A 7,747-nucleotide genomic window follows, 5' to 3' on the forward strand; every position below is an offset into this window, starting at 1 on the left:
TTTTATTGTCCATCAATGTTACTATTTCCCTGTGCTCAAGATACAGTAAAGAACTGCAACAACAATGGTCAATCTGTAAGAGCATGGCATCATCCTTGTTCTTTCTTTCCTTCAAAGAAAATTTTCCCCCATGTCCTCATTCATCCCAATGCATTATTTTTTATGACAGGACTTGCGTTACTGTTTTCATCTCGCAGAGCAGCAGGACTTGGCAGAGAGCGCAGCGGAGGCTGGTTGCAATATCACCTCTAATACCAGCTGTTTCTGTACTTCCTCACAGGTGTTTGTCTTCCACACGGCTGGCAGCTGAATCCCGTTCAAAAAGGATGACTAAGGCTGCAATAGATACAAAGCCAAGTTTCCTCTTGCATTCTCCTCTTCTCCCTGCTGTGCCTCATGTGGCTGGCAGAGCCTTGCCATTGTGGAACAGAGGTTGCTGGAAATAAATTCTTCTTAAGCAGACAGGCTTTTGTTCAGTTGTGACTCCAGGCTCCCAGCCCAAAGTCTTGAGCAATCCGCACTGAGAAAGCTCTGTGCGTCCGTGGTAAGGCTCTTTTTTAGAGGCTTCCAGCCTGAGCCAATTCGTAGTAAAGAGGACCATTTTCTGGAAGACTGTGTTCTGGGCAGAGGATCTTCATTATCGGTCTTGTGCTAGCATATTCTCTGAGATTTACATCAAATTAGGCTTTGGATTTAGATACAGATAAGGTAATTCTTAGGTTTCTATAGATGTATTTCTTTATGCAGACTAGTTGCAGGACAAATCAGGGAGGCATACTCTATTCTTGTTCCACTTGTCTATAAATAATCCTTCACTTTTTTCATACAAAAGCATGAAAGAAATGGTGTGTGCACATAAATTTTTCTTTCTGAAAAAGGAACATGATCCAACAGCTTATTTCATCACGTGAAATCCAAAGTTGCTTTGTGCTCTAAAATAGTCAGCACGTTACTCATCTTTCTGTGGACACGCAAGAGGCCAAACAATTTTGTGGGTTTTCCTGCTCCTTTTACACTTCTCTTATTACCACTTCCAGAAGCTGGTGACTGTAATGTCTTTGCACAAGACTACAAACTGGGGTTCTTTTGAGAACCAATTTTTTTTTGCACACACTTGTGTCAGCGTAATGTTTGTGAAGCATTTTGTATAACTGTTCAAGGAGCATCCGTCTCTTTTTTCCTTAGTGACAACAGTAGACAACTCCTCCTGTCTGTCAGTTAGAAGTTATCACCTGTCACACAAGTTCTGAGCATTTCTAGCCAGTCTTCACCTACTTGCTCTTTTTGTTGAATTCTTTGGTGAATCATAGAAAAATTGTATAAGCGTGACTTTCGCTGCAATGTGCACTTTACAGACCCTTCACTTCTTTTGCGGCTAAAAAGAATGAAGACTATAATGCGTTCCTATCTTTCCTCATCTAACTGTAAGTCCCAAAATGCAGGTTCACCTGACTGTACCCTGTTCTGCAGGATGGCGAGGAAATTTTATAACAGCTATGAGTTCCTGGGTAGCAACTTTGTTGTTATTATATTCAGTCCCACCTAAGATGCTCGCTTTCCCCCTTTATCTTGTTTTCCCCATTCTTACTGCACCTCAAGCCACACATTTGATTCTTTTTTCTCTGTTATCTGCACATGACACCGCTACATGTTTTTTTTCCCCTGGATTCATTTAATGGATGATCTTTGCCTGGACTTCGTCTGTTACAAATTGCCACATCCGGGCTTGGACTCCTATTTTTGAATACCTTGATAATTTATTGTTTCTATTTTCTGAAAGAATACCTGAATGTACCAATATGTCAAATATCTTAAAAGCAACAAAGCATACAGAAGAAATGAGAAAAGCCACAGGACAAAATGCCAGCTGATTCACAGCATACCTGATCGTTCTGCTTTCCAAGATACTAACGACGCTGTTGCTGTGTCGGCTATGTCTAAGGTGAAATGTAGAAGCTCCCTTTGGCTTAGAATACTGATGATACTGAAGATACTAATGCTTATCTGGTAGCTTTTAAATATTCAATATCTTGTGTTCTTCTACCCAAGATTAAGACAGATGGTTTTTGAAATCAACAGACTACACTTGGGTAGCCAGAGAGCGTACCAGATGGGTATCCTTATTCACTTATATGAAATTCTGTATTGCTTCCCTCGGGAAACATTAAGAGTAGCATCCTTATTAGAGAGCTAGTCATGCTAAAGGCTTTATTTGTTCAATTGACTGCTGCTTATAAGCAATAATTACAGCATGACAGAAGGTAACAGACCAACATATTCATTTTTCAGTGCATAACTACAGCCTAAGCATGAATATCTGGGATTACTATGAATAGGAAGAACCATTAGGTATACAACAGAAAAGAAAAATATATAGAATTATTTTGCATAAAGGTATTCTTGGTCTTTTAAAACCTGTCCACTACTTATGAAGGCATAATATTTCTTAAAATTCTTTAATTGAAACAGTTTCAGTAGAGGGAATGGTATCGTTTATTAAACTGACTACATATAGTTGTAAAGAGTGGACTATTTTTAGTAAGTGTTTTATAGCATATTGTAAGTACCTTAAATCTGAGTGGATAAAAGTGCACATACACAAGAACAAGTCTCTTTCATTAGGTAAGTGCAACAGCATTATCAAAATTCAGCCATGACTGGGATTAAAAAAAAAAAAAAAAAACCCAAACAAAACAGAACAAAAGGTGAGCCACTGGGAGGAGTGTTGTGGGAAGGATGCCTAGATTCTTCAGATTCTTCACTTAAAAAGTGGCTGGGGCATCGTTTTGTGTTCCTGTCTACTTCAGTACAGCCAACCTTTCATCATCTGCCTCTTTCTGAGATTTTTCAGCCCTTCCCCAGAACTCTGCCCTTCACACAGTCCACTGAAGTCCAGCTTTGGCCAGGGAACAATCCTCCAAGTCCTAAAGGAATTGTATTAATGGGGATGGTCCCTACTGCCTCACCCCAGCACTGCCTGCTGTGTACCAGGGCTGGTGTGGGCACCTGTCCCGAGAGAGGACTGGGAGCTGGGAATGTTAATTGGAGGTGAATTCCTGCCTATTACCGAGAGCAGCCCGTGTTTCTACTGATGTCAGAACACATCGACATTTCCCACGGGGCGACATTTCCCACGGGGCAACATTTCTTCATTTCCCATGGAGTAGCTTTTGCAGCTCCCTGCTCAGGATGCGGTTGCTGTTGAACATCACTGCTGGAGATCTCGGTATGTTATATATAGAGTCCTGGTGCCTAAACTGATGCGTGGCTTTTGCTGCTGAACTGGAAGCCTGACTGATGCGTGAAGCCTCGGGTGTTGTAACCCATTCCTGTGAGCCATGCCCACATTATGTATAGCCGAAATTGCAGGTTTTTTGTTTGTTTCCAATACCCGTTCATTACTGGATTGAAAGAGCCAATCTGAAAGCAAGAAAAGCTTAGGCGGGGAACAGACTTCCAGCAAAAATTGACACGAGCGAAGGGAAGTTGTTGCGACCAAGAGCTCCCTCTTGTGTATTACAGAAGAAGCAGAAGGTTCGTACCTGCACCCATCTCACCGTGGGGCCACACGGGCAGCACCTCTGAAGCGAGGGGACCCTGCAGCGAAGGTTCCCCATGGGAGTGGGTATGTCCTCAGCTTGGCCGTGGCACGGTGGAAGTACGTTTCTGTAATGTAAAAACGTTTTTTTTGCAACGTTTGCAATCGTGTTTATTTCACTAATTTGTCTTTAAATAAAGAAAAGAAAGAAAAAGCCCAATGGAACTTGCACTTGGAAACAAATTCTTACCCATTTTAACTTCTTACTTACAAATACATTTTTTTTAAAATGTTGAAAATCACAGTACTATGTTTTCATGAATACAGGTTCACAAATTCTTCTGGTCAATAAGACTTGATACCCTACAAGAGAGCATGTAGGGTATTTCAGAAGGTAACAAGGGTCACAACTTTCCCAATAATCTCCCTTCTTCTACTTCCAGCATGGTCAACTCCTTGCTGCAGCAGCTCTCAACCTCTTCCTCTGGAAGCTGTACATGTGGGAATACAGTAAATGCTTAATTTTAGGTGCTGTTACATTTATTTTTCATTTAAAACACCTATTTATAGCACTTATTTAAATATGTTATATTCTTGGGGTGTCCTATCTGGATGTGTTTTGGCTTTTATGTAATTAACTATCATGAGCATAGGCAGCAGTGCACTGACTTTTTAGACACAAACAAACTCATTTCTTGTTCACTGCAGCTTTGGAAACATGAGAACAGAGGTTGGAAAATGCACTGAACCTTAAAAGAAAGGATAAATTCAAGCAGTTTTAAGGCCTGGTGATTTTTTCCTCCACAGCATGACTTTGCACAAATCACACTGAAACTGTGGGCAGAAACTGTGTTAGTGTTTAGTATACTTGACTGCACTTCGAGTGTTTGCTCGTGCCAAAGTTGTTCTTCAAGTATGAAGGACGGTGAAAAGGAAGGTTAATTTGTATTATAACCTGAACAGCTTATTTTAGTAATTTTAATCTATGAAAAATTGAGCAGTATACTGTCAATTAAGCAGGAGTTAATATCTGGATATCAAGGTCTATTATTTATGTAAAATCTGTCAAAGCAAGCCCAAAGCAAAGATTTTTACAGCTGAGGTACTTAAAATAGCAAAGATTTACCATGTTAGGTGAGTTTGAGTGGCGAGATAAAGCATAGCATGGAATGTACTTTAAGGGAGAACTGAATGAAAACAGTAAAGTGGATTTTTTTTTAACTGTTATATGCAACTAGATTTCTGGAAAGGTATGATGGTCACACAGACTAAGGAATTTTATGGAAATACCTTTCAAAAACTCCAGTAGGGAGGACTGCATATTAAAGACTGTAAAGGTGAAGAACAGCTTTTTTTGTTTTACTCTTCAAATAACAGGAAATGTTATTTCAGTCATAAGATCTCATTTTATCTTTCTGAAATTATATCTGTATCTACAGCCTCTAATATGGGCAAAAGGTCTCTAACTACCTCAGGAGAAAAGATTTGGCACTTGTCTCAGCTACTAAGCAGAGAAGGATAAATACAGACACCTGAGTTTCCTCTGCTTCCTCTGCAGGTTTCTTCAGTCTTTCTGCAGATGCTCCCATGTGTGTTTCTGAAGAAAGGAACTACTTGTAGCACTATTGTTCATTAGCGTTTTTCAGGAGATCACATAATGCTCTCCTGAAATTAAATTACATTTAATTAATGACTGTGCAAGAAATGCTTGCTATTATTTTCCACAGATGGAAAGTGGCAACATACATTTACAAACTTGAAGTCAAACCAATCTAACAGTAAAATGAATCCTTGTTTTTTTCTAGTCTTTGAGAACTATGTTCTAACTTCACACATAAGGTAAAAAAGCACATTGATAAAATTATTTGGCTATGAGTGTATGTTTGGGGAGGTTCTAATTCAGAATTCTGCTTGCAAATATTCTGTCATAATAGAGAAAAAATGATAAAAGATTTTTCTCAAGCAAGAACTATCCTGAGGAGCATCTGAAACCGAGTGTCACCCTAATTAAATAGGTATGTCCAGTAGGAAAGGAAAACTCTTCATCTGACTTCCTTTAAAATAAATTTATTGAACTTATTTTGGGTTTAACATGCAAGTATTATTTGCACAGTGAGATAATAAAGACAACGTGAAATTTTATTATTTCACAAACAGAATGGTCACATAGGGAGACAGAACAATGGAAACTGGGAAGAATCTGGTAACAGTAACAGCAGCACCAGCAACCTGGAAAACCAGCAACCTGATTAATTTTTTTATTCCTTGTAAGGATTACCAATTATTAACAGACTAACTCAAGGAAAATGATAATGAAACCAACAAGTACAAAGGCATATGTAATGTTCTTCTAAAAGAGGAAAGCTCCGATCCTTAGTGTTGAAAATTAATATATAGTTCCATATATTATTTAGGGAACTGGCTGTCTCTGTGACTGGGGTGTTTAGGAAATGGACAAATCAAGCCAGTTTCAAGCTTCAGAAGAAGTACTGATTTTCATAAGCAGTTCACGTTGCTAGTAGCTCTTAATCACTATCAATCTTTATCACTACATATACAAAACAATTAGTCCTTAACAAATCTATCCCAGATGAGCTGCGAGCACACAACACAGGGGAACTGATGCTAGGTAGTTACCACTAACGGCTGCACTCCTTGGTCATCCTTAGTCACCAGGGCCAAGGTGATCAGGCTTGAGAGCTCCTTGCAGGCAGTTTGCCATCTTTCTTCTTTACTCAGCTGACCCGAAATAAAAGGAAGTGATCTCATCTGCTCCTGATGACTTACTTTGGGGATCAGGACATGTTCTGGGTTTTGCTTATTCTGCAGGTGCCAGCAGACACCTTTCTTGCCTGTTCTCCAGGATTATCTTGGTTCTACCAGGCACTTTCCCCCTTCTGCTTTGTTGTTTGGTTATTTGGTGACAGGTTTCCACTTGTTAGGTAGGCTTGATTTTGCCTATTTAGTGAGGCGTTAAGAAAATAGCTAACAAGAGTGAACTAGGAAACTGTAAGCTGTCCAGAATCACTTCAGCTGCTGTGAAAAATCAGAATGAGTCTTCCTGAAATGTGTTTATTGCCACATGAAGCAGAGGGTGATTGGGAACACTCTGTACAGGCATACAGGTCCTACAAGCCTGTAGTCACCGATTTAAGTAAAATGGCTGAAGCTGCCTCCTGGCACAGAGATAAAATCCACTTCTGAGCTACCTCAACTACCAGCCAACACTGAAATGCAATCTCAAACAAAACCAGTGTATTTAAATGAAAACAGCAGAGATCTGAAGGTTAATTGTAGGTGGCTAACGTCTGCCTCAGAGGTGGGGTGGATACCTGGTAAAGCATCTGCTATCTCACTTTAATCCACCAAGGCTGTCAGAGTCTTCAACATAATTAATTTTGGGTACCTCTGTCCTGTGAAATCCGCGGCCCTCAAACAGGTACCCGGGCTTCTCACACAGGGCTGAGAATGAAATTCACAGGGTCCACAAGCTAACTCAGGAGTCACCTGGTTGAGGCCAGAGGTTCGAAAAGCAGCCTCCCAGTGTGGTGCCTCCTTTGGCATTTGGTGCTTCACACATTCCCCTTCCCCAGGGGAGCAAAATGGGAAGGCCGGACCAACCCCATCACAAGTTCATTCTGCTGCCTGGGAGGCTGGAGCTGAGTTCTTTTCACTACTTTTTTTTTTTCTTTTCCTTCTTACTACACTGCCTGAATTACCACGGAACTGAAAATTAACATAAGGAAGGAGGTTGTCTTGGATTTCTTCTTTTGAATCTGTTTTACTTTGTAAAAATAACTATTGACAGCAGTGCAACTTAAAGCCGACATTCCTGCAGTCAGCGTGAGTGCTTTAATCGGTACTTTACCCCTCTGCAGCAGTGAACGTTTAACGACCAACACAGGTTAGCTCCTATGCGCTCCATGCCCTGAAGACGGAGGGCACTGGGACTGCCTTCTGCCCGCGCTGGCTGGTAAGCGCCGGCTATTTCAGCTCCACACCGTGCCTCGTGGGACTCGGAGGACCGCTTAACCCCCGGGTGACTGCGTTCCACGGTCACGGAGCCAAACGCCTCGACGGGAGGGATGAACCCGCACCGGCCACGCCGGACTACGGGGGCGGACGCGCCGTCGAGGCCACGCCCCCTCCCGGAAGACACGCCTCCACCCTCACCCCGCCCCTTTCCACGACGCACACCACGTCTACACG

This window comes from Charadrius vociferus, unplaced genomic scaffold, assembly GCF_000708025.1.
Source record: "Charadrius vociferus isolate BGI_N301 unplaced genomic scaffold, ASM70802v2 scaffold1591, whole genome shotgun sequence".
Taxonomy (NCBI): domain Eukaryota; kingdom Metazoa; phylum Chordata; class Aves; order Charadriiformes; family Charadriidae; genus Charadrius; species Charadrius vociferus.